Source organism: Emys orbicularis, chromosome 2, assembly GCF_028017835.1.
Source record: "Emys orbicularis isolate rEmyOrb1 chromosome 2, rEmyOrb1.hap1, whole genome shotgun sequence".
NCBI classification, from domain to species: Eukaryota; Metazoa; Chordata; order Testudines; family Emydidae; genus Emys; species Emys orbicularis.
Genome location: NC_088684.1, coordinates 224,949,608 through 224,974,989, shown reverse-complemented (window position 1 = coordinate 224,974,989; position 25,382 = coordinate 224,949,608).

The following is a 25,382-nucleotide window of genomic DNA, read 5'->3' as shown; positions in this document are numbered from 1 at the left end:
AGGTGAATGAAGCTGAAAGAACATCTCGGTGAATGTGAGGATGAATTGCTTACGTTAAAGACTCATAATCAAATCAAGCTTCTGGAAATGATCTTTGGAGAATCAAGAGAATAGGAGCAGCAGAAAGTCTTAAATTTTCTATCTGGACATCCAGAAATGGCTTGAAGGAGATCACCCAGGGAATGGTATTGAAAATATGGTAGCAGAATCGATGAAACGGAATACTGAAAGTTTTTTTTGAAATGGAAAGGGCACATAGATTTACCAGTGCTTCCCAGAATACGCACAGTAAACCTAAATCTTTTATATTAAAAATATTGAGATTTTAGCATGTCCTGCAGATGATAGTGGTTCAGTCTCTTTCTTATTAGCCACTAACAGAAGTTGATCCAATAAAAGATACACCTCTACCCCGATATAACGCGACCCGATATAACATGAATTTGGATATAACGCGGTAAAGCAGTGCTCCAGGGGGGCGGGGCTGCGCACTCCGGCAGATCAAAGCAAGTTTGATATAACGCGGTTTCACCTATAACACGGTAAGATTGTTTGGCTCCCAAGGACAGCGTTATATCGGGGTAGAGGTGTATTACCTCACCTTCTGTGTTTCATTCATATTCTGGGACCAACATGGCTACAACAACACTGCAAATAGTGGAAAATCTTCTACTTAATGTTGTTTTGTCAGTTTTTAAGGAATTCTCTTTTGATTTTTGCTTGATGCGACTCATCTGTGATTGACAGCTCAACTGCTCCCATGCTTCATGAAGACAGGACCTAAATTATTACATCTCTAATAGAGTGACAAACCAGCAGTAATTGGAGTAACCAAACTCAAGTTACCTCAGGATTTAGGAGGGGTTAGTTTCCCAAACACCGATAGATGGACAAGTTTATGCTTTGCCAAAATGTTATTTCCTTTAAAATTTAACATCTTGTTTAGGGATCATTGTGAGGGCCAGATTCTCTGGTGTGACAGACCCAGACCAGTGGGGTACAGGAGTCTGGTAGAGGCAAATATACTGGTCACTGGATGAGTAGTTTTCTGTTCCCTGAGTGACCAGAGCAGGGGCTGCACTAGAGTAATCAGGAACCTGCTAGAACCAGTTAAGGCAGGCAGGCTAATTAGGACACCTGGAGCCAATTAAGAAGAAGCTGCTAGAATCAATTAAGGCAGGCTAATCAGGGCACCTGGGTTTTAAAAAGGAGCTCACTTCAGTTTGTGGTGCGAGTGTGAGGAGCTGGGAGCAAGAGGCGCAAGGAGCTGAGAGTGAGAGGGTGTCCTGCTGGAGGACTGAGGAGCACAAGCGTTATCAGACACCAGGAGGAAGGTCCTGTGGTGAGAATAAGGAAGGTGTTTGGAGGAGGCCATGGGGAAGTAGCCCAGGGAGTTGTAGCTGTCATGCAGCTGTTCCAGGAGGCACTATAGACAGCTGCAGTCCATAGGGCCCTGGGCTGGAACCCGGAGTAGAGGGCGGGCCCGGGTTCCCCCCAAACCTCCCAATTGACCTGGACTGTGGGTTCTCCCAGAGGGGAAGGACTCTGGGCTGTTCCCCAACCCACATGGTGAATCTCTGAGGCAAGAAAATCTGCCAATAAGCGCAGGACCCACCAAGATAGAGGAGGAACTTTGTCACACTGGGTAAGGGACTGGATTCTCTAGTCTGCCATATAAATGACACAAGTTAAACTTGGCACAGATGAGCCTGAAGTGGACAGGGTGTCCCACTGGAAAATGTCTCTGGTGTTGGAACCCACTCTCCCAGTGTAAGGGGAGAGAAGGAATGTGTTGGGGCCAGGGACGGAGTGTTACACGGGGCCGGGGCATGGCAGAGTGAGACTGTGCTACACCTGATTCTCCATTGTGTAAATTCTCTGAGGAGCCATATGTCAATTACATAAATTAAAGCTGCTTCTCTGTAGGTTTAACTTGTGCTGGAGCCAGGTGGCTGAGAATCGGGGAGCTGTAACTAGCTCTCGGACGGCCCCCCTCTACCTGCCTGGGTGGAGCATGATTACCATGGAGAATAAAGCCCAAAATGCGTAGTCTGCCACTGAATAGGACAAACCTCACCCAAGAAAGGGGTTGGGTGAGGGGAGTGGTGGGTAAGTCTGTATAGCAGAAACCTGTTCTTAAGGTTCAGGAAAATCTAATTTTTCTAAGGTACAAGGTGAACTCTGCAAATTAGGTTAAATTAACCTAACATCAACCTTGCTGTTGGTCCACTACTCTCAATGGATGATAATTGACGAGAGTTCCTGAAAAGGAAGAAGAGACTTGCTCAGTTTAACATTTTAAGTATTCATTTCCCCAGGAGATTTTTGAATATATGCAGTCTTTTCATTATTGCTTTGCTGTTTTATTTCCTTTAAAATATCTTTTAAGTCTCCAATGGGATAATACAGCAATCCAGTTTTTTTAGTAATTGCAACTGGGAACAGGTGCAGTCATTTGGAAAAAGTAAAAAGTGACTCAAACTTTGTATCATGGTCATCAAGATTTTGAAAGTTTGGTTTACTTTTGTTTTCATTTTCACATCTGTACTTTCTGATTCCAGTTGAGGTCAGAAATTACCAACTACCACAAGAAATGCTGCTGTTGATATTTCCTCTTTGACCAGAACCAGAATCTACAAACATCTTAATCTTGTGTTGAAAGAGTCTGTTCTCAGAGCTTTTCAGCTACACCCAAATTTTGCAGACACACAAATTTGGGTAGTATGGCTATCATTTGGAGAAGCTTTCAAATTTTGGGGTGTTTAGCCCAACTGAACTTTGCAGCCTTCAAATCAGCACTTCTAATTAGTGGGAGTTCCTTGGAGTGTGTAAGATAATTTACTTGCAGTGCCTTTTGCAGTAGAGAAGTAGAGCCCTGAATTGTAATGAACATAAAGGAGATACTTTATGGAGACTGCTGAACACAGACTGAGACCTTGCTACTATTCTTGGTTCTCTAGCTCCCAGAATAAATAAACACAGCCTGTGCTGCATAGTGATGCCACAGCAGATCTCCCTAAATCCTGAGATAGACTAAGCAATCATGGAGGGAGCTGCTGACTTCATCCATCCCATCCCATCGCTGTAGTATTCTACTATCCATCCATCCCGTCTCTATAGTATCTACCTGATTCCTCCAAATTAGTGAGCATCATAGTGTTGGTTATTGCCATTCTCACACGTCCTCAAAAATGGCACTTCTAGGAGTGACATCGCTTCATTGGATCAGATTAAATAGATAGCATGGGAATTAATACTTGAAAAATCCTGTTAGTGACTGAGCCAAATTTGTACAACTGATCTAGAGGTGAAAGGCTGCATATTTATTACAAATCCCCAAGTCAGTCAACTGCATGATTTAAAATAAATTTTGTTTTTGTTTAATCAGATTGTCTTTTACATTGTTGCATTTGCTCTTACACTTTGGATGTTATTGGGTAGTTTTCATTATCTTCTGACAATGATTAGTAAGTCAAACACATTCAGCTTTAATAAAAATGGTTATTTGGGAACAAAACTTCAATTAATGAAGACACAGTTGTGAACAAAAATCTTTATCTCAATAGACATAAATACAAAACAAATGTTACTGTAATGATAATGCACATCTGTTCTTCCCCCCCATCCCTTTATTTTTCTTAGAATTCATACCCCTGATACTATTGTTATAGCTGGAGAACTGGCAACAAGTATAGTTTAGCCTGCAGGAACTTTTCCATTCTAAGCCCCTGTATCTTAGTTTTGCAGTCATCTGGGCCAGAATAAATTCTCATTCTATGTCAAAATGACTCTTGGGTTCCAGAATGCAGATATCTGAAAAATAACCAACATAACCACTTTTTCTTTTTCAGCCAACCAGTCTCTCCAGTGGTAAAAAAAGTATAGATAATTCAAATTAAAAATAGGGAGAGACCAGTTAACTTCAGACAGAAATTTTGTCTGCTGATGTGATTTGTGAAAAGCAAACCCCAAAGAAGTGTGGCTTATTTTCCAACGTTATCAACACTCTGTTACCCTACATTCCAGACACACTCTTACTTCTGATACATACTCTCAAAGCTAGAGATTTTTTTTTCTGTATCCGTGTTCCTGGGTGTATCCAGAAAGTTTATTATCAGTTGCTGATACCCTAGAATATTAATTTAAATCTGGGATGAATGTTTATTTTCTTCGGATTTCTACAAATTAAAATACACATATCCAGTTATTCTCTATGCCTCTGACATAACTTAAAATACACAAATAGTACCTTAAATCTCTCATAATCAGGTCAAGCCTCAGCAATCAGTGTAGCTTTAATGACTGTTCAATAGAATGTGATCCTTAATTCATCGCCATAGGTCCTTTTCTAAACATATTTCTATAGACCTAACAATATTAGTTTTTTATGGTTCTTGAATGTGGTGTGTTAAGATGGTTAACGTCCTCTGCCTGAAACTTTAGATTCTGTTGGTTAATGTAGGTAACTATTGAAGTTGTGTTTTCCATGCAAATAACCCTGAACAAGTGGTTGGGTGAGGCAGCTGTACCTTCCTTTCAGTACCTTTTTATTTTTATTTTATAATGAGAAGGTATCATTGAAGATCAGTTCTAGTTTAGCTCTAAAGTGGATTCAAGTTTAGAGAGGAGCCAACAAATTAATCTTCAACTTATTTGTCTAAATTACTGTCTCTCAGAGAAGAGCTACAAAGCATACCTTGGATTTGGTAAGGGCTCTAACATTCATAAAACCAAAAAATTTACAAATTTCATCCTTCTTAAAAGGGTCAAAGGAAAGGTCAGTGCATTGCTAGGTCTGCAGTTGCAGGTTGGAACAGCTCCTTGCATTAAAGAATTTTACAGTTTGTATCTTACCATCACCTGCAGCATTAAGAACTCATAATATATGACTGCCTCTTGGATGTATTGAGAACCTGTTTCAGTTGAAAAGATTTTCTATTCTGCTACTTGGCTTTCCATTCATTGCTTCACTTTGTACTGGGAAGTTGGATCTTTCTTGAACACAGGTTCCTGGATGCCTCTACTAAATGCAATATTCTAAGGCTCCTCTGTTCAGGTTACCTCTCTGTCATTGATCTGAGACTCCTATTTTATTTTCAGTGCTAAAGATGAATAAAGAATAAATGAATAAAGAAAAATACCTTTTATTCCTCCAGTTAATTGGATTTCCGCAAGTCAACCCCAACTATCCAGAAGTGCCACAAGGTAGCAAGTTTAGCTAACGGGATTGCTAATTTTTTTTAATGTTTTGTATGCTTTAAAATAGCCAGTGTCTGGTCCTAAGGAAGTATCAGCTGGATCTCAAATGTAATAAAGATAAGGCCTGGTTAGTGTGCAGAAATTTTCGAGTCTACACTGTCCAGCTATATTAGATATTTGCAAGCATTTACAGGAAAAGAGGATAGTTCATGTGCTCTGCATTGATGGAATTGACTCCCAGGGATTTAATTCACATGGTTTTCAGGAAACATTTTTTCTTGTTGTCTTTACTTTCCCTTTATCACTCCTCTGTAGTGGACCTGTGCAATTCAATTTATTAAAGCCTTGCTTATTATTAATTTTATTATTAAAGCTGATACTGCAAAACATTAGCTTCAAAGCTAAACCAGTGTTCAGAATTAACAGGAAAGAAGAGATGTACATCTATTAATTTTTTTATTTTTTTTTACTAAAGAAAATCTTCCATGAAGCAGTACTCAATATACTGGTGTCTGGTGTTGGTAGGCCTGTTCCTACATCATGTTATGTTGCAAATATCTAGAGGCACAATAGCATGCTAAATGGATGCATTAGTCTGCATCTACATTGCAATAAAAACCCACAGTATCGAGTCTCAGAGCCCAGATCAATCAACTTGGGTTGCAGGGCTAAAAATTGCAGTGTAGATGTTTGGGCTTGGGCTGGAGTCTGGGGTCTGAAACCCCATGAAGGGGGTGGGTCTCAAACCTGGGCCAACCGCGGCCATGCCAAGGGTCTTTTATTGCAGTGGAGATGTACAAAATATTTGTAAATATATACTAATAAGCAGTAAGGACTGCTGATAAACTTCCTCATACTGTTTCTGGGTGAATCCTCTGTTTTTGTGTGTATGTTGATGAGGTTCTTAATGAAGACAAGGGAAGATGGATTTAGAATATCAGATAATATCTTTGGATATTGTAAAAAGATGAAAAAAAGGTATCTGACTGCACGGAGGGATACTCGCAAAACATAAAACACACTTATCCAGTTTTTTAAAGCACAATTTCTTGGTGTTTCATTTTTCAAGTTGCTTTGTACATTTTTTTTCTTTTTATGAATCACGATTTCCAATATGGCTCTGTTGCTTATTGCTTCACACAGTAGCTAGAACAGCTGTGTTAATTAAATAGATATGTCACAGCACTGAAGCAAGTGCCTGCTGCTAGCATACATGGGCCATCAAGACTTACAACAAATAGAGCTTTGCAGAGGCATTAGCAGCATAACACCAAGTCTAGTGTAAAACAAAACATTGCAAAACCTAGATGCTTCTCAAACCTAATATTAAGCACAAGTACAAATTCAAAATTATGTATTTTCTTTAAATGATAGCATAGGACAAGAAAATACATAGGAACTAAAAGCATCTCATTCTGTAGATGTCAGACAGAATAATGTATTTTCCTTGTAGCCGAACCACCTTTGTTGTGATCTTTTTAGATCTCTCAAGCTAAACTGGGTCAAACTAGATTATTATTTTAATGGGAGACCTCGAAGAAACATCTAGGTGATGCAGGAAGTTGATTTTTTTTTTTTCATTTAATAGGTGGCTTGTTCCTTTGACTCAGTGATGAACCAATGCTTGAGTGCAATGTTAACAATATCTGCAAGGGAATCTTTATGGAAATGAATTTCCCCTGACTACCCTCTGTAGGTTTTTCCATCTGAGCTGATGTCTAGGCCAAGCTCATTACAGATCTTGTAGAACTTCTCTGAGGATGAGTGTTAACCCCAGCATCCTGACCAAATTTGAATGAGTAAATGACATTCTTACCAGTTCACTGCCTGCTGTGACAGTTACATACTGTAGAAAAAAGGAACTAGGAAGAAGATTGTGACTCATGCATCCTTTCTCCGTAATACTACTTACTTTCACATCACTCATTATCCGTAGAGCAGCCTGTCAGTTAATTAAGCCAAAAACCTTCTAAAGAACTCCACTAATAATCAGGGCCGGCTCCAGGCACCAGCCGACCAAGCACGTGCTTGGGGCGGCACCTTGGGGCGGGGCGGCGCTCGGGTTTTTATTTATTTATTTATTTATTGGTTTGTTGGGGCAGCGCTGGAGGGTTTTTTTTTTGTTTCCGCGGCGTGGCGCTCGGAGGGGGGGCGGGGGCTGGCGCGGCACGGCGCTTGGAGGGGGGCGGGGGCTTGGCGCGGCGCTCGGAGAGGGGCGGGGGCTTGGTGCTGCGCTGGGGGCGCGGGGGCTGGCGCGGCGCTCGGAGGGGGGGTGGGGGCTGGAGCGGCACAGCGCTCGGAGGGGGGCGGGGGCTTGGCGCAGTGCTGGGGGGGGCGGGGGCTGGCGCGGCACAGCGCTCGGATGAGAGCGGGGGCTTGGCGCTCGGAGAGGGGGCAGGGGCTGGCGCGGCATGGCGCTCGGATGGGGGCTTGGTGTGGCACGGCGCTGGGGGGGCAGGGCCTGGCGCGGTGCGGTGCGGCGCTCGGAGGGGTGCGGGAGCTTGGCGCTGCGCTCGGAGGGGGGCGGGGGCTTGGCACGGCGCTCGGAGGGGGGCGGGGACTTCGGGCAGCGCGGCGCTTGGAGGGGCGGGGCTTCGGGCGCCGTGGTGCTCGGGGACGGGGCTTCGGGCGCTGTGGTGCTCGGGGGGGCGGGGATTTCGGCAGCACTGGGGGGGTTTGGCTGCGCGGCGCTCGCAGGGGGGGTACGGCGGCGCGGCGCTTGGGGGGGGGGCGGCGCTCTTCTTTTTTGCCTGGGGCGGCAAAAAAGTTAGATCCGTCCCTGCTAATAATGACCACTCATTGCTCTGCATTTGTACTGCACTGTCTTCAGCCTTTAGAATGGATGATCTTTGGGGCAGGGATCGTCTTCTTTGTTTTACACATTCTGACCAATGCAAAGCATCCTGTACTCTTACGATACTATTTGTAAATGTACTAATTTAACTACATTAAAGATTGAGGCACTCAGATACTACGGTAATGGGGGGGGGGCATAAAAGTACCATGTAAGATGGATCGATGGATAGATTTTTCTCATGAGGGAACAATGCTGCCATTGGGGAAATTGGACCCAGGGAATAAGATGGAGGAACTAGGGCCAGCATATTCAAATTTGGTTAACTGAGGTTGGGCACCTGATTCAGTATTTAGGCACTTGATTAGGTGTCTTGAATTTCAGAAGTGCTGAGCATGTGTAGCCTCCATTGATTTAAAAGGTAACTGGGTAGGGGCTAGAGCTGGTTCTGTGTTGTATTGTTGAAAAGGAACCCCTAGATATTGAACCCGGTCCTGGTTGATGCCAGCTCCACCTGGCAGAAGGGTTACACAACCATGACCAAGAAGCAGCTCTGTGGTATGTGTTTCAAGATGTGGCACTGTGTCACTCTCTGTGATGTCCCTGATACAGCCTGGAGGATGCCTCTGTCCCTGGGTGACTCTGTCCCCAACTTAGAGGACATTGTACAAACCTTCTTTTCCTAAGCAGTCCGATGATTTGCAGTGGAGGATCTTTCGTAGCATTGTCACAAACTATTGTTTTGTATACCATATTAGCCCTCAGGTGTCTGCGCAGTGCTCCTTTTGTTTGGCTTCATGCATTTTGTTTCATTTTTTTCCTACACTCCCCCCGTTTGATTCCTCTTTTCTTGTGGTTTTTCTTTTTCTTTTTTGGCAGCAGCTTTTCGGCGGTTTGCTACTGGTTTTCTCCAAGTCCCTGTTTATTCTCGGAGTGACAAACAGTACTCATATTCAGCCAGTTTGTGACATGGCTAACTTTTTGCTGGGTCAGGAAAACTAGCTATTTTGAAATCTCACCAGAACAGAATGGCCAGGGTCAAGAAGTGTAAAGTGCTAGGTCGAGTCTGTGCATTGATTGTCACCTTACTGCAGATTGATTATACTTTTTATAAATAGACTTGGAACCTGGACACTTTTTGGTTGAGTTGGTGTGTTAATATTTTAAGTGAACTTGGTGATAATGCTTTAGTGATCCATGGGTAATGTTTGCTGAAGACATGTTTTGCTTTATTTTATTCATGTCTTTTTATGTATATATTGTAATTTAATAACATTATTAATAGTTTTTAATGTGATTTTTGTGTTCCTGTCATGTATGTCTCTTCATTGAGTAGTGATGATGCTGAATTTCTTAGCCACTAATCACTGCTCCTGATTCATTTTTTTGTTAATTCAAGTAGGGAGATGACAGACGGACACACACAGTAGATGGAGGCAAGTGTAGTAATGTCTATTTTTTGAGCAATTTCTATTTCTATAAAAACACAGTTTGAAATGTAAAAACTCTAAAATATTTTGTGGGTATTATGCTAAGAAGTGCCACAGGTTTCACCATCCCTAAACTCATCCTGATTCTCCCATGCTGAATACAAAGCTATAGCAAACTTCAGTGCATTGTCCTACATATTACATTGAGTTGTCTTTGAATATGTGATATAGCATGAGATTATTCAGTGTGACAACACTTAACCTAACATAATCCAGTTCAGTGCACTGAGAAGTAGAATGATAGATTATTTTACTAGAATGGGTACTCATCTGTTGTCACTCTAGTTACCACAGAGTACCTGGATAGGAATATAAGAACAAATGTCATATGAGATCAGATCAATGGTCCATTTAGCCCAGTATCCTGTCTGTGACAGTGGCCGGAACCAGATCTTTCAGACAAAAATAGAGTATTTTCCATCCTATTCCTTAGCATTTTGACAATTACTGTAGTTGCTTGCATTTGTGTTGGTAAGAGGAGGTACTTGTATAGTGTGAAACAATGGCCTGTGTACATAAAGAGAATTTATAGTTTAAAAAAAAGAAGCCGAAACAAAATGCACAAAAGTATGCAAATAAACAGTTAAGGGAAAGTAGGTACATTTAATATAATCTATTAACTATATTATGTTAATGGGCACCTGAAAAGTGCCTTTAAATATTTGCAGCAGTGAGACTTAGGTGTATGATATATGGAGGTATATGAAGAACAGTTACCAACTATAAGAATTGTCTTAACTTTTTTCTCTGTTAGTATTTTTTATAGTTTATAATTTCGACCCTTTGTAGCTTAGGGTCTGCATTTCTCCTTGTTCTTCATCCTAAGTGGGACTTTTGCTTGCATGAGGAATTATTCTTAGTGGAGGATTCTAAACTTTGGAGTTTGTTTTTCCATTGGCTCAACAGACACATTGCAAAAGCTATGCTTTTGTTTGCAGGGATGAGAATTTTTACTATTATTATTTGATTCTGTATCCATCCAAGCGGTTTAATGCAGTGGATTTATATCTTTTAAATACTTAGATTTGGAGGATGCAATAGGTATATTTTATAAACTGAATCAGTTAGTATGTATTGTCCTTATTGAGCCTGCATGCTCTGGTGATGTGCAGTGAGTGATTTTCAGGTGAAATGAAGATATGTGCTGAAATGTCTTTTTGCTCTGTTTGCTTGGGGAAACTCTTTTTAAGGCTCCAGTCTTGTATCTGATAGTGCTCTGGCAGACTGCTGCACCTGTGGGGAGCCCAGTTGACTTTAGTCCACTCACTTGCTATCAGTTGCAGTATTGGGGCCTAAAGTTATAAAACTGATAATATGCAGACATTTTAAGGGAGATCTTTCATTTATGATGAACCCCAATCATTTCATTTATTGGGATATATTTTTCGTTGGTTGTATAGTTTTCGATCTCTAGATCCTATTACTTTCTTTTTAGTTATTTGATTGTTTTTTTTAAAATTTCATAGCAGACATTGTCCACTTTCTTAGGTCCCAAAATAAGTAATGAAAACCATCATAAAACCAGGACTTGAAATTGATTTCTTGAGTTTAAGATATCTGAGGTCTTCAGGGATCAGTATCCTTTACTCTGTTATACGCACACGTATGCAGCTGCCATGAAAATAAATAACTAAAACTCTTTTTAAGGTCTAGTTTTTAAAAAAAGATGAAACATTTATTGGCTACTATATTTTGTACATTATATTTTTGAAGCTGTATTTGATGCTTTGTGTCTCATAAAATAAAAATTACGAGACTGAAGTCTAATAAATTAAAAAAAAAAAAAAAAAGGCTCAGTGTGTCACTCTATTGCCAAGAATACATGCTTCTGGTTAAAACCAGCCTTCTCTTTAATGTGCGTCTATTAATTTTTAATGATAGCTAATAAATCAAAAATTGATAGGCCCAAAAGATGGATTATTCATCTGGTTCTCCTTTGTGGTTCTGTGCTTCAGTGCATGGATAATCTTTTAGAGCCCAGTGGTTGGAATCTAATTCTCAGGTGTGGATTACAAATCACAAGCTGTTCTCTGAATTCCTTAACTTGCAGTGGCTGTGTATCTTCAGTGAATACTAGAATAATGCTCAAGGACACAAATTTTGGATTTTCCATATGAATAGGATGTTATAAAGAGGGACAGAAAAATGATTGAAAATTTTATTTCCATTATGAATATCATAAGGTTTCCTGAAGGTAAGTCACTTTCAGTCCTGGGTGAGCTTGCTTGCTCCAGCCAATCCCACCAGGTGCCGCTGTAATGCAGTGATGGTTAAGAGACCTAAAAGGAAATGGAAAGATATACAGTCCAAAATTACTGATTAATACAAATCAAAGGGCAAAGGAAATTGCAGCATGTGCCCTGTGACCTGACCAAGTCAATGTGAGTCGCAAAGGGAACCTTGATTAATCTGGAGTGATCGCCTAAATATGAGAGGTAATACTGCACTACGGAATATTATACCTGCTCAGATACAGATTGGTGCAGTGTGGCCATATCACAGCAGCAGTTTGATGAGAAGGGAAAGGAAACTGAAGAGTCAAGCCACAGGAATAGATCAGAAATGATTTACAAAGGACTGGCTGAGTGGCCTAGAGATAGTGTTATGTCTCTCCAAGTATGAGGTCCATATTTAAATCCCAAAGGTCATACATTGCGTTCCCTGACTGAGGATGGTGGAGAAGAGACAAGGATATTCTTCATTATTCATCATCAGAAATGACAATTAGGAAGGAAACTGCATAAGGAGAAATCATGGCATAAATTGAAAGATGGCGTGCTACCAGGCACCCCATTGATTTCATGAGGGCTCCTGATTTCATGGCTCAGGCAGATTGCTCCTGCATAGCAATGCCCCATCCTTTGTGTAGTGAGGGAGGAGGTTGTACAGCACAGTTTAGAAAGATGTCATATACTGCATGTGGGGTTAGAGACACCTGGTGCTGCATTGCCATGGCGAAAGAAAGAAGAAGAGAAAAGAGCAGCAGGTATGTGTTGATGTAATATACTTGTATTTCTCCAAGGCATGTGACTTAGCACTACGTGACATTTTGTTTAAAAAAGAAAAAAAAACCTTGCATTGTATGGAATTAACAGGGCACATATTAGATTAAAAACTGGCTGGCTGAGAAATCAATGTTGTTGCTAATGGGGAAATATCATTGACTGGGGCCTTTTCTGGGGCAGGGGGTTCACCAGGGATCTTATTCCAGTGGTATTTAATATCTTCAGATCTAGATTATGATATAAAATCTTTGCTGGTAAAATTTGCAGATGACATAAAGATTGGTGGGATAGTAAATAATGAGGAGGACAGATAGCTGTTTGCAGAGTGGTCTGAATCGCCTGGTGTAACAAGTCTGGCCTTCTCCCTATTGATAATGGACCCACAGTCAGACCCAGAGTAGGGTTGCCAACTTTCTAATTCTAGAAAACCGAACACCCCTGCCCCGTCCACTGCCCCGCCCCATCCCTGAGGCCCCACCCTGCGGGCGGGGGCTGGGCAGCACGCGGACCTTCCTGGTTGCCCCTACGCGTAGGAGCTGGAGGAGGGACATGCTGGCTGCTTCCTGGGAGCCATGCGGCGGCTAGCAGGGAGCCTGCCAGCCCCGCTGTGTGGCGCTGCTAACTGGACAACGGCCAGCAGTTTGATGAGAAGGGAAAAGAAACTGAAGAGTCAAGCCACAGGAATAGATCAGAAATGATTTACAAAGGACAACTGTCAATGGCCCGGTCAGCGGTGCTGACCGGAGCCACCAAGGTCCCTTTTTGACTGGGTGTTCCTGTTGAAAATCCGACACCTGGTCACCCTAACCCAGAGTGTCTTTCCAGACCGTTTTATTTTCCTAAATATAATCAAAAACAGTTCCAACCCCTGCCCCCCCAGGGTACAGCTCCTATGGGGTTTTCTCCTTTACCTTTCAACCCTTCCTGCTTTCAGACTTCTGCAGGAATCTTTCATGCTTTGTTCCCTGAGCACCACCACCCAGGTCTTTCTCCTTGGCGGGCCCTTTTTCCCCAGCAGGTTCCCAGTGCTTCTGCTCCTAGAAACTTCTTGTAGCTCTCTTGCTCTGGTTCACCAGGTGTCTCTCAGCGGATTCCCACTGCCTCCCTGCCCAGGGAACTCAGTCACTTCTTTTTAGCATATGCATAACATGCCTCAGGTGGCACATGAACAGGATTCATCACCGAATTTGGTCTGCTGGGTTGGATCATTAGCTTCCCTGGGCCAGGCCGGGTGTTGGCGGGAAGCGCAACATGAACGCTGATCCATGCCCCCAACCCAGGGAGCTTCCTGCTTCTGGTCTGTTTCCCTATTCTCAGGGAGCTGGCAGTGAGAGCCCCATGTCTGCTTTCTCTCCCTAGGAAGGCCACTTGTCTGATATTAAACTGGACAGTCTTCTTTTTGAGAGGTTTGTCCCCTGTGCGGTACTGGGAGAAAACTGGACGTGGTTTTGTCTGGTATCAGATGGGGGATGCTGCTTCGCCCCCTCCAGCTCTTAAAAATGGCACCCCTCCAATGTGGCATGACCTCACACACATCATGAGTATGACATCATACTAGTGGAGGCGGGGCGCTCTTAAAGATGGTGTCCCTTGTGTAGTGTGACCTCACTGTCACACTGGTGAGGGCAGGGTCATGCCATTCCTGGAAGAACCAGAATGTCCAGTATTCTGGGAACGTGTGAGTAGCCATCTTATCTCTGCCGCGTTTTTGTCTGACTTGCCAGCCTGGTTCACCCAGGCTTCTACCTCTATATGGTCCAGGTGCCTTTTCTTATAGCCCTACTGATGGTCAGCTGATCAGGCACAGGTGCACTGGCCTTGCTACCTCTTAAAGGGCCAGTGCCAACCTGTGATACTGGTTAAATGGTCACAATCCAATAAAATATGTTTGAATATAGCTAAATAAGATAATACATATGGGAACAAAGAATGCAGATTATACCTACAGGGTAGGAGACTCTCTCTTGAAAGCAGTGTCTCAGAGAAGGACTTAGGGAATCGTTGTAGATAACCGCCTTAGCATGTGCTGTCAGTGCAGGGCTGTGGCAAAAAGAGCTAATGCAGTCCTTAGATGTATAAAGGGAATATCAAGCAGCAGTGGAGAAGTCATCTTGTCTCTGCACACAGCAGTGGTAAGACCTTTGCTAGAATACTGTGTCCAGTTCTGATGTCCACACTTCAAGAAGGATGTGTAAATACTGGAGATAATTTAAAGGAGGGCCATAAAAATGATCTAGGGGGCTGGGAAAATAAGCCTCATAATGTGAGGCTTAAGGAGCTCAAATTATTCAGTTTATCAAAGAGAAGGTTGAGAGATGACAGTCTCTGGTCATTATAAGTACTTACAGATGGAAAAGATAACTTCTTCAAGTGCTGGTCTCTAGGTGTATTCCGCTGCGGGTGCGCGTGCACTCCAAGCACCTGAAGTCTGAGAATTCTTGGAAGCAGTGTCCCTTATGTGCTCTTGCTCACCTCATATTTTTAACCGAGGAGTAGACCAACTGCCTCTTCCCAATACGGCAGAGAAAAACACTATTTCATTCCAGCTAAGGGAGTGGAATTTCTCTTTACCCACCTTGTGCCGAACTCTCTGGACATCCAGGCTGCCACAGAGCGATCTAGACATAGTCATCCTAAATCCACTCCTTCTGACAAAAAGGCTAAATGTCTAGACCTGTTGAGAAGGAAGGTCTTTACACCTACTAGCCTTCGTTTTTGTACAGTGAACTATCAAGTGCTGCTGACTAAGTATGACTATCTAAATTATTCCAAATTCTCTTGCTGTGATAGCTTGTCTAAAATGTCTGTGAATTTGGAATTTGAAAACTTCTTGTTGTTCCTTGGGAATCTAACAAGTAGCAGATTGAAGCTGTCTGATTTCTGAGGTAAAATAGTAAGGAAGGGGTGACAATAACGGTGGAGGAAAGAGTGGCCTTTGTATTAGTTATGGGCAACCCCCCAAAAGGTTTGGGTCTACCTCTTGTGCAGGCCTATGCCAAGATATAGCATCTTCCCAACTTGCCTTTCCTATGTAGGTCTGACCCTTTACCTTTTATGAACAACCACATGCCCAGCAGATCACTTCTTTCTCTACTGGGCCCAGAATGTTTTCTCCTTTCAAATAATCTGGGATTCCTCCATTAGTTATGCCCCAGAATATATTATGCAGCTTTAACAGAAACAAAATTCCAGAGATGCAATTGAAGTGAGAAACTAGCCTGGGTCCAGCAGCAAGACCGGAGATGTGCTAGTCTGTGATATATTTCATCGATAAGAATGGGTTTAGTGTCATGACTATGAAAGTAGTAGGAAGGACTGAAGAAAGCTTAAATCAATTGGATTGAACTGATAGTTCAGTTTGGCAGGAGGGTTAAGATTGAAGTTCATTCTTGCTTGAGAGAAGCAGGATTTAAATTTTCCTGGAACACTGCTCCCATTGAGGGTTTTTTGTGCGGGATCTATTTTCAGGTCCAAGTCCAAGACTTGCCACTTCTGCTTTTTTGAACTTGCTTACTCCAGTCTGAAACACCCAAACACAGTGGAGTCCCTGTGGAGGAATTGGATCTAAGATCTGCACAACAAGAATTCTGGAGTCCTATTCTTAAGAATTTATTGAAACTAAATTTTTCTCTCACACCCTCGTAAAGCCTCTTTTTATCACCCTTTGCAGGACCTATCTCCATGTATCCAGTTTATGAGTATGTCTACACTTTGAGCTGTGAGTGTGAGTGTAACACACTCGTGATAGCTCTCTTATCAAGCTAGTGCACTACAAATAGAGAGTAGCTGTGGAAGCGCAAGTTGTGGGAGGGTCTAGTCGCCAAGTATATATACAGCCATGTATCCTACATACTTAGTTGGGCTGGCTAGCCCCTCCCATGACTACATTCCATTTTTAGTGCTCTGACTTGATGACAGCTAAAGTGAGTGTCTCCTTGATCTGGGAATCACTCACCAAGTTCAAAGTGTAGGCACACTCTATGGGTGAAGGCTATGTCTTTACATATAGCAGGTAGTTTTTGGCAGATAATATAAACTATCATGTGAACTCAAATATTAACAAACTCAGAAATTATCCATGCACTGGTCTGAAACTAGTGAATTTGCACCTGGTTAATTAATGCTGGATATTTACAGCTTGCAAAATGCCCAGTGCCTTGGGAATTTCATTAAACTTCAATAGACATACTTTCTCACATTGCCTTGCCCATTTTCATAGAATTGCACATCTCAATGCACCCTCCAGTCCTTATATATGTGTCAGACAGCTGCACTTGAGGCTGTGAGCCTGTGTGTAACATCTTTTCCAGCAATTCTATTTAGTATACAATATTTTGACAAAATTATCCGTAATGAACAAACCCATCAGTGAAATTAACTGCTTTCTTGTTAACGGTTCATGTCCTCAAACTTGGAAGGTCCTCCATAGTGTTAGTAACTGGGTTGAGGCTAGCTTGAAAAATGGTTAGTTTTCACTGGGATTTCTAGGGCCATGGCTTCTAGGCTATTGACAATGCAATATTCAAATCATTGCTTTTTGGAGACGTCAGTTCTCATATGCACACCGTACATTAAAGAAGAAAATATCAAGTGTTCATCAGGGAGCTTTTAACTGTTAAGAATGGTGGTTAAGCTTTATACTGGAAGCCTGACAATGGGGCACACAGAACTTAAAAAAAGGAACTTTAAAGCTGAAAGCAAAATTGAGTTAGAACCTAGGAGTATGTAATAAATGTAGCCTGCTAACCAGAATAGGTGGGATATTTGCATGAATACATTTTAAATTAAAATGTTTAAAAAAAGATTTTTTAGCCCCGATGAAAAACTAATACTGTCCTAGATTTGCTAATGATGCTTCAGAATGTGTACAGATGCCAGACATTCATGAGTGCGTGCTGAAACTGGGGCCAGATCTTCAGCTGGTGTGAATCGGCAGGGCTGCTTCTTCAGTGGAGCACCAGCTGAGGATCTAGCCTATGAGATCTGTAGGTTCTAGATCTATAGAATATATTCTGTGGCATATCTAGTGAACTTGGCAGAGACAGTGGACTTCACAAAGGGTTTTTTTTTAACGGTTGATTGGACCTCACTATATCTATCTAATGCCCGATTAGCAGGGAGCATTCATTACATATCTTTGGAATTAACTCAGGTTTTGTTTTCATCAGTGATTTTTCTTTTAAGAAATCATGTGGCTTTGGTATTATTCCCTATTGCCCTTTGAATACCTGTCTCTTTTTTATCTTTTCTGTTTCTGTCTTTCTTTTTTGATGTCAGTAAGTAAGTAGAAGTAGCAGCTTCTGGGCTATATCTATATATCTGTATAGCTATATAGATATCAATATGTTAATGAATATAGAATTGTAATAAAATTCTTTCAGAAAATATTTTTATGACAGAATCCTTCTAATTAATTATAATCTCTCTGCTAAAGAAAGTCACATTCTTTGCCTTCCAGCTACAACAAATGTCTTTTAGACACCATAAATTAAATGAAAAATTACCACACAACAGGCCTGGCTAGGGAAGATCTCCTGGTTAATCACCCTTTGGGTGATATTTGCCTCTACAACTGTTGAACTTTTAAAAGCAAAATGGTGTGAGTTCCTAGATTACTATTAAAGGCACTAGGTCACATTCATCCATGGTATTAAATGTGTGCAGCTGCATCCACTTATACCAGGGCTGCATTTGTCCCATGGTTGGCAAATACTAAGCCAAAAATATGCCTGGCTTTATATGCATGGGGGAAAGCTCTCACACTCACAGCGGTCAGAGAGTCTCCACATTACCCTACACACTACTCAATAGGTCATCCATTGGGGTGCATTTGGGACAGCTGTAGGAAGGGGCCACTGTATCCAGTGGTCCCACACATACAGTACCTCCTGCAGTTTTGGAAGGGAATTAGCTATGTTTAGTTCCCTGTACGAAGCCTATTTACTTATGCTTTGTGGGGAGATAAATGAATCTCACTGACTGAAAGATAGGGCCCAACAATGTTGCAGTTCTCACTTCGGCAAAACTCAAATGCAGATTCAGTGGAGGTTTTGCCTGAGAAGGGTCTGCAGATTATGGCCTGTAGAACCTAACCACTTTTCTATTCTTTCTGAAGCCAATGATGTCCATAACTTCAGTATTCGTGAATCTAAAATATTTGATGGGGTTTGCCGAAGGATTCCAACTAAGCAACCTAATGGAGAAGCTATTGAAAATGTATATTAATGAGAATATTAATGTGCCCTCTTCATACTGAAACCAGGTTTGAAAATGTTTATGTAGCCTAAGGCCTGAAAGATGATGTTAGTAAGAAAGAGGCAGATTGTTTAGCTGAGAGCAAAGTTAAAACATGTCATGTCTGTGTTTCTATTCACTGGCTTTAACATTTTGTGCAGTCACTGTGCTATAGGACTCGTATTGTACCTCTATATGTGGATAATTTCTTATCCACAATCTCTCTGTATGGAAGTATAACTGTACAGAAAACACAAGGTAGCTCTTCATTGCAGAGAAACTAATTAGGGTGCAGCTTATTACACACCTGAGATTTGAAATGAAAAATGTTCAGATAAAAAGGTTCTTGATCAATAAAATGTGAAAGGACCTTTCAGTTTTAGTCCACTTGGATTTGGGTAATGTGACTATCCTTATTTCAGAGAGAGTGTAATCTTTTCCATCAGAGTACAGACTACTCTCTGTTTGGCATGAGGACTACACATACTCTATCATGTGAAAAGGCAACTGTGAAATATGTTTATTTCTCTTTCTTGCAGGATTGAGGGGGAGGTTCACTTCACTATGGGCTAAAGCATAGCCTCATTTCCCAAGCAGCTGCATAGTGTGAATAGCAGGAGTAAGGAGACTCTACATCTCTTTTCTGCAGCCCATGTAAGAATGGAATCTTTGTGCTTGGGGCTGATAATGGAAGTACACTCATAAAGAATATGGTTGGAAAGGAGCAGGCAGTAGCTGGAGCTGGGGCTTAACCTCCTCTGCATCAGCCAATGTAGCTGTGGCTCTACATTATTCCTAGTGCATAACGGTGGCTCAATGCCCCAGTCTAGGCCTAGAGGTCATTCCATTATCAGCATGTTGCAGTAGGTTTCTTCAAAGCAGGGAGTGGGAGTTGTCCTGAACTTGTTTGCAGTGTTTTGTTCTGAAACTGCAGAACATAGGATTTTGATCTTGGCCACCAGACATGTCAGTGCACAGCCAAGCCCTTAATTCTAATCCATAATTACTTGTTATATAGATTTCTTCAATAGTTCAATGCCCCTCCGATTAAAGCACATTTATCTTGCTCTGCAAGACCAATGCATTGGAGAAATAGATCTAGTTACTGTAAAAATATTTTTTGTAATAATTCTGGTTGGGTTTCTCCTTCCGTCAAGAGATGCTAACTGTAATATGTATCCCCCGAAATGAATAATTTCAACAGCTTGAAGTAAGGAGAATGAGTCCAAACTCTGGGAGCTTCTATTATAGTTTTTTTTTTTTTCAGTGCCAGAAGTGACATAAATTTATTTACACATACATACATTTACACGGAAATAAATGGATGAATAGATAGTGTAGATAGAATGAAAGAACGCTGCTCTTTTAAATTGAAGTGCTTTTCACTGACGTTAATTTAGATGTAGTATTAGCAAGGCTCTTAAAGGTCAGGTTTCCCCTGGAGCGTTAGTTTACCCAGGACATTTTTACAGATGATGCGCTAAAGATGTAATGCATCTAATAACTACATTTTGGCTTCGTCTACTTGATTCATCAAATACCTTTCTTCTCAAAACTGAGCATTCTATGACATGTCATACGTGAGATGCGGGAAGACAGCCTGTTAATACTGTGTCAACTAGAACTGATATTTTGTTAGAGGTGTGTTTAAAAGGGCGGAGGAAAAAAAGCTACAGGTCATTTATTGTATACGAGTAGACTACTGCTTCTGAAAATAGGAGAGAGACAAGGTAGGTAAGGTAACATCTTTTATTGGTCCTACCTCCCTTGTTTCTCACATATCCTGGGACCAACACAGCTACAACTCTGAAAATAGGGTCAATCCATTGCTTGATGAAGGGGGAAATGGTTATGAATGGCAGTTCCTCTCTGTGTGGAAAGTGGCAGTCTCAGGATGCCTGGTGCTTAGTGTTTTTAGTGGATGAACAGCATGAATACTACAGGCACAGATGGGTTGCAAACTGATCACTTTGTGCACAAAAGCATACCATATACAGCCAAATTATATTTTCTGGATTCATGCAAAGTCATAGGTGGTTAAGTGCATTGTTATCACAAAGAGAGAGCATAATTCCTGCAATTATCCTCTGGCCTCCTGTTAACAAGGATCCTTAACATGTTTTGCTGGCTTTTATGGGCTGAATGTGACTACAGTAGTTGACTGGAAACCAGAAAGGGTCCATTCCTATGATTAGTAGGATTGTTTTCCTCATAAGAAATGGTTTGTTTTCCCTATTTTACATGAACCTGACTATGTTGTAACACCACTCTGGGCTCTAAGCTATTCCTGTTCGAACATATTCTACCCTTCTCAATGGGAATTTTACTTAAAGATCCAGAGTAGAATATTCATTCTCAGTAATGAATCAGGATCTGAATTCTTGGTCAAATTGCAGCAGCATGGGCCCAAAGACAGGGCACTGGACGGGGAGTCAGGAAACCTGGGTTCTCCTTTCTGCCATTGTCTCACTGTGTGACCTTGGGCATATTGCTTACCCTCTTTGTATCTCAGTTTTCCATCTGTAGAATAGGCTTAATGACACTTACCAACCTTTTGTAAGCCCCCTCAGATCTTTGGATAGAAGTGCTAAGTATTTGTTATCAGTTTTGTGCTTTTTGTGGGGCAAATCCTATCCAGTGCTGTAGCCTCTGCTGGAACGTGAGGCCTGAAAGGCAGTAGAATGGGTGTGAATCCACTGGATTGGGAGTGGAATATTCTCTGTATTCCTTTTTCCTTAGCATGGGTTATGGGTACCTGACAAAAGGGATCTGCATCCTCTTCTGAGTTGTGAACAGTTCTTGGTGAGGTACTACAGGAGAACCTCAGTTACGAACACCAGAGTTATGAACACACCTCATTTGGAACTGGCAGTACGCAACCAGGCAGCAGCAGAGACGGGGGGGCGGGGGGGGGAGGCAAACACAGTACAATGTTAAATGCAAACTACTAAAACAATAAACTTCTGCGTAGTAAAATTTCAAAGCTGTATTAAGTCAATGTTCAGTTGTAAACTTTTGAAAGAACAACCCATAACGTTTTGTTCAGTTATGAACGTTTCAGAGTTACAAACAACTTCCATTCCCAAGGTGTTTGTAACTCTGAGGTTCTACTGTATCATTGATTCAATCAGTGGGTTTTTGGCAGGTCAACTTGGTTGCTCTGTCAGCACCGATCCCACTGGCTAACTCCCCTCCCCACATGCCCTATATAGAGATGTAAGTTCAGAGACTGTTGCATTTCTGAGACTACGTCTACTCTACAGCCAGGATCGACGATCTGAGATCGATCCACCGGTGGTCGATTTAGTGGGTCTAGTGAAGACCCGCCAAATTGACAGCAGATCGCTCTCCAGTCGACCCCTGTACTCTACCCCCAACGAGAAGTCCCGTTGACCTCCCCGTGGTGTAGACCCCATGGTAACTCGACCTAAGGTACATCGACTCCAGCTACGTAGTGTAGGTCGATTTACTCCGGTAGTGTAGACATAGCCTACGCCTGTGGAGTAACATGGGATTAGGATTTTGTGCTCTGAAAAGCACCCCTGCACCAACCCCATTTATTCAAGTATGGTGTAGTGAAGAGGATTTGACTGTGTGTCCTATGTCCAAACTTCATTCTTAGAAAACAGAGGCAAAATACAAACTTGCCTTTATGTTTATTCCTGCAGTTGCCTCTTGTGTGTATGATCATAAAACAACATCATACTTGAAGATCTTTAAGCAGTTCTGCTCCTGCAGCCTAGGGGCTGTTGGTATAGAAACTGTTTCAGAATTTAAAGAGGTTTGAACTTACGATTGATTTTAAAAGTGATCCTCATTTAAACATCGAAAGGGAATAAATAGTGTCTTCAGATATTGAACTAGTTTTAAAGTTAAATGACTTGAACAGTGAACAGTCTCATGGGAAACTATATTCTCATTTCAACCCCTAAATTCTCATGCACATTTTAGTGTACCTCATTTGAGCATTGTGCTTCAGTGTTTCCTTAGACTGCGCTGAGCAGAGAGAGTAGAGATTTCTGTACCTGTACTGTAGTCTGATGATTTCTATTAGCTGATTTAAAAAAAGAAATGCATTGAAAATATTGAATCCAATCTAATATTTTTTTCAGGCTAATGGAAGTTCTGCAGAAAGATATAAGAAAAGAATTAGCGTAGCTGTCTTAAGAGGGAGGGGGAGATTTAAAAAAAAATTAGCATAGAGATATAGTAAATGAAGTATGGGATGAAGAGAGAGCACTATGTAATTGGTGAAGACTGATCTGTGGGACTTGGTGGTTTTCTTTATTTGGCTTATATGCCTCAAAAGTTGACTATTTGTGTAATTCATGTAACATACACACTGTCCGATATTAGTAAATGCTGTTTAGCCTGTGCACTTGGGTTTGTCCTGGTGTTCTAGCTCAGTCCTCTCCATTGGCTATATATCATTTAATGAAAGTCTTACATTGGAAGCACCAAGAGCTACATTTGAGGACTAGATAAAGTATAAAATGAGTAATGTGTGTGCTCCTGTCTTACTGATCTTAACATTAACATTCTTTATATGGCTTATCTTCAAGCTTGCTTTTCACTTTACTGACACTTGAGGGCATAATTACTTTAATTGAATAATTGAATTGATAGCCACTTGAGCATATTTTCTGTATTCCTTTTTCCTTAACATGGGCCCAGAATAATGGATCAACATGACATTGCTGTTACTCTAAGCTTGACCCAGTCCACTTGGCGTTTGGCTTAGGTAAGGAGTAGGAGAAACTGTAGATAACTTGCCAGCAACTTAAAAAAGTATGGATTGATGAATGGACTATGAGGTGGATAGAAAGCTGGCTAGATTGTCGGGCTCAACGGGTAGTGATCAACGGTTTGATGTCTAGTTGGCAGCTGGTATCAAGCGGAGTGCCCCAAGGGTCGGTCTTGGGGACGGTTTTGTTCAACTTCTTTATTAATGATCTTGATGATGGGATTAATTGCACCCTCAGCAAGTTTGCAGATGACACTAAGCCTGGGGGAGAGGTAAATATGCTGGAGGATAGGGATAGGGTCCAGAGTGACCTAGACAAATTGGAGGATTGAGCCAAAAGAAATCTGATGAGGCTGAACAAGGACAAGTGCAGAGTCCTGCACTTAGGAAGAAAGAATCCCATGCACAGCTACAGGCTGGGGACCGACTAGCTAAGTGGCAGTTCTGCAGAAAAGGACCTGAGGGTTACAGTGGACGAGAAGCTGGATATGAGTCAGCAGTGTGCCCTCGTTGCCAAGAAGGCCAACGGCATATTGGGATGTATTAGTAGGAGCATTGCCAGCAGATTGAAAGAAGTGATTATTCCCCTTATTCAACACTGGTGAGGCCACACCTGGAGTATTGCGTCCAGTTTTGGTCCCCCCACTACAGTAGGGATGTGGACAAATTGGAGAGAGTCCAGCGGAGGGCAATGAAAATGATTAGGGGGCTGGGGCACATGACTTACGAGGAGAGGCTGAGGGAACTGGGGTTATTTAGTCTGCAGAAGAGAAGAGTGAGGAGGGATTTGATAGCAGCCCTCAAGTACCTGAAGAGGGTTCCAAAGGTGATGGAGCTCGGCTGTTCTCAGGGATGGCAAATGACAGAACAAGGAGCCATGGTCTCAAGTTGCAGAGGGGGAGGTCTAGGTTGGATATTAGGAAACACTATTTCACTAGAAGGGTGGTGAAGCACTGGAATGGGTTACCTAGGGAGATGGTGGAATCTCCATCCTTAGAGGTTTTTAAGGCCTGACTTGACAAAGCCTTGGCTGGGATGATTTAGTTGGTGTTGGTCCTGCTTTGAGCAGGGGATTGGACTAGATGACCTCCTGAGGTCTCTTCCAACCCTAATATTCTATGATTCTGTGATGTCCCAACGCTGGTATTTCTGTTCCAATAGTGCTTATGAAGCAAGGGTTTTCAGCAAACTTTCCTGCAGTGAAAAATGTTTGTGGTGAAGCCACTATTATTACTGGAATGTAACATTAGGACTACTGTTGCAAGAGTTGAAGCTAAACTGTACATGCAGTATTAGGTGGTAGTCTGGACTACTTCATCTCTGTTATTTGCTTCCATTTCTTGAACACACAATGGAGTGGGTTTTCAGGGAAATTTACTCTGTTGCCTCTAGTTTAAGTCTGAAACAGTCACTTAAAATATATTAACATTCCCTCAAGAAAAAGATTGTGACTTTTTGGGGCCCTGTGACATTTTTTCAAGGTCACTGGGTCACTGATTTGAAATGTTTGTTTCGAGGTTAGTGGATAACTAGTTGACGCAATCAAAAAACAAACAAACAAACCCCATGACCTTAGTGCACACAGACAGGTCACTGGCTTTTGAATGTTACCATCATATATAAACTAGTAGGGAATTGATGGAGCCTTTCTCTGCAGAGTCATAATTTAATTCAGACAGACTTGGGAAATTATGATAGATATGGAAATTTGAGGAACAGGCATTTTCTAAAAGAATAATTTGATTGACTGAAATAAGTTGCAGTTGTGAGGCTCTCTGTTAAAACACCCATGATAAAGACTCAATAGCCAATTAGTCCAAAATAATTGACTTTTTTTTTCATAAAAGTAACTTCAGAAAACTATTAGAGGGAACAGCCAAACAGCTTTTGTGGTTGAAGGTATACAGATTGTATCA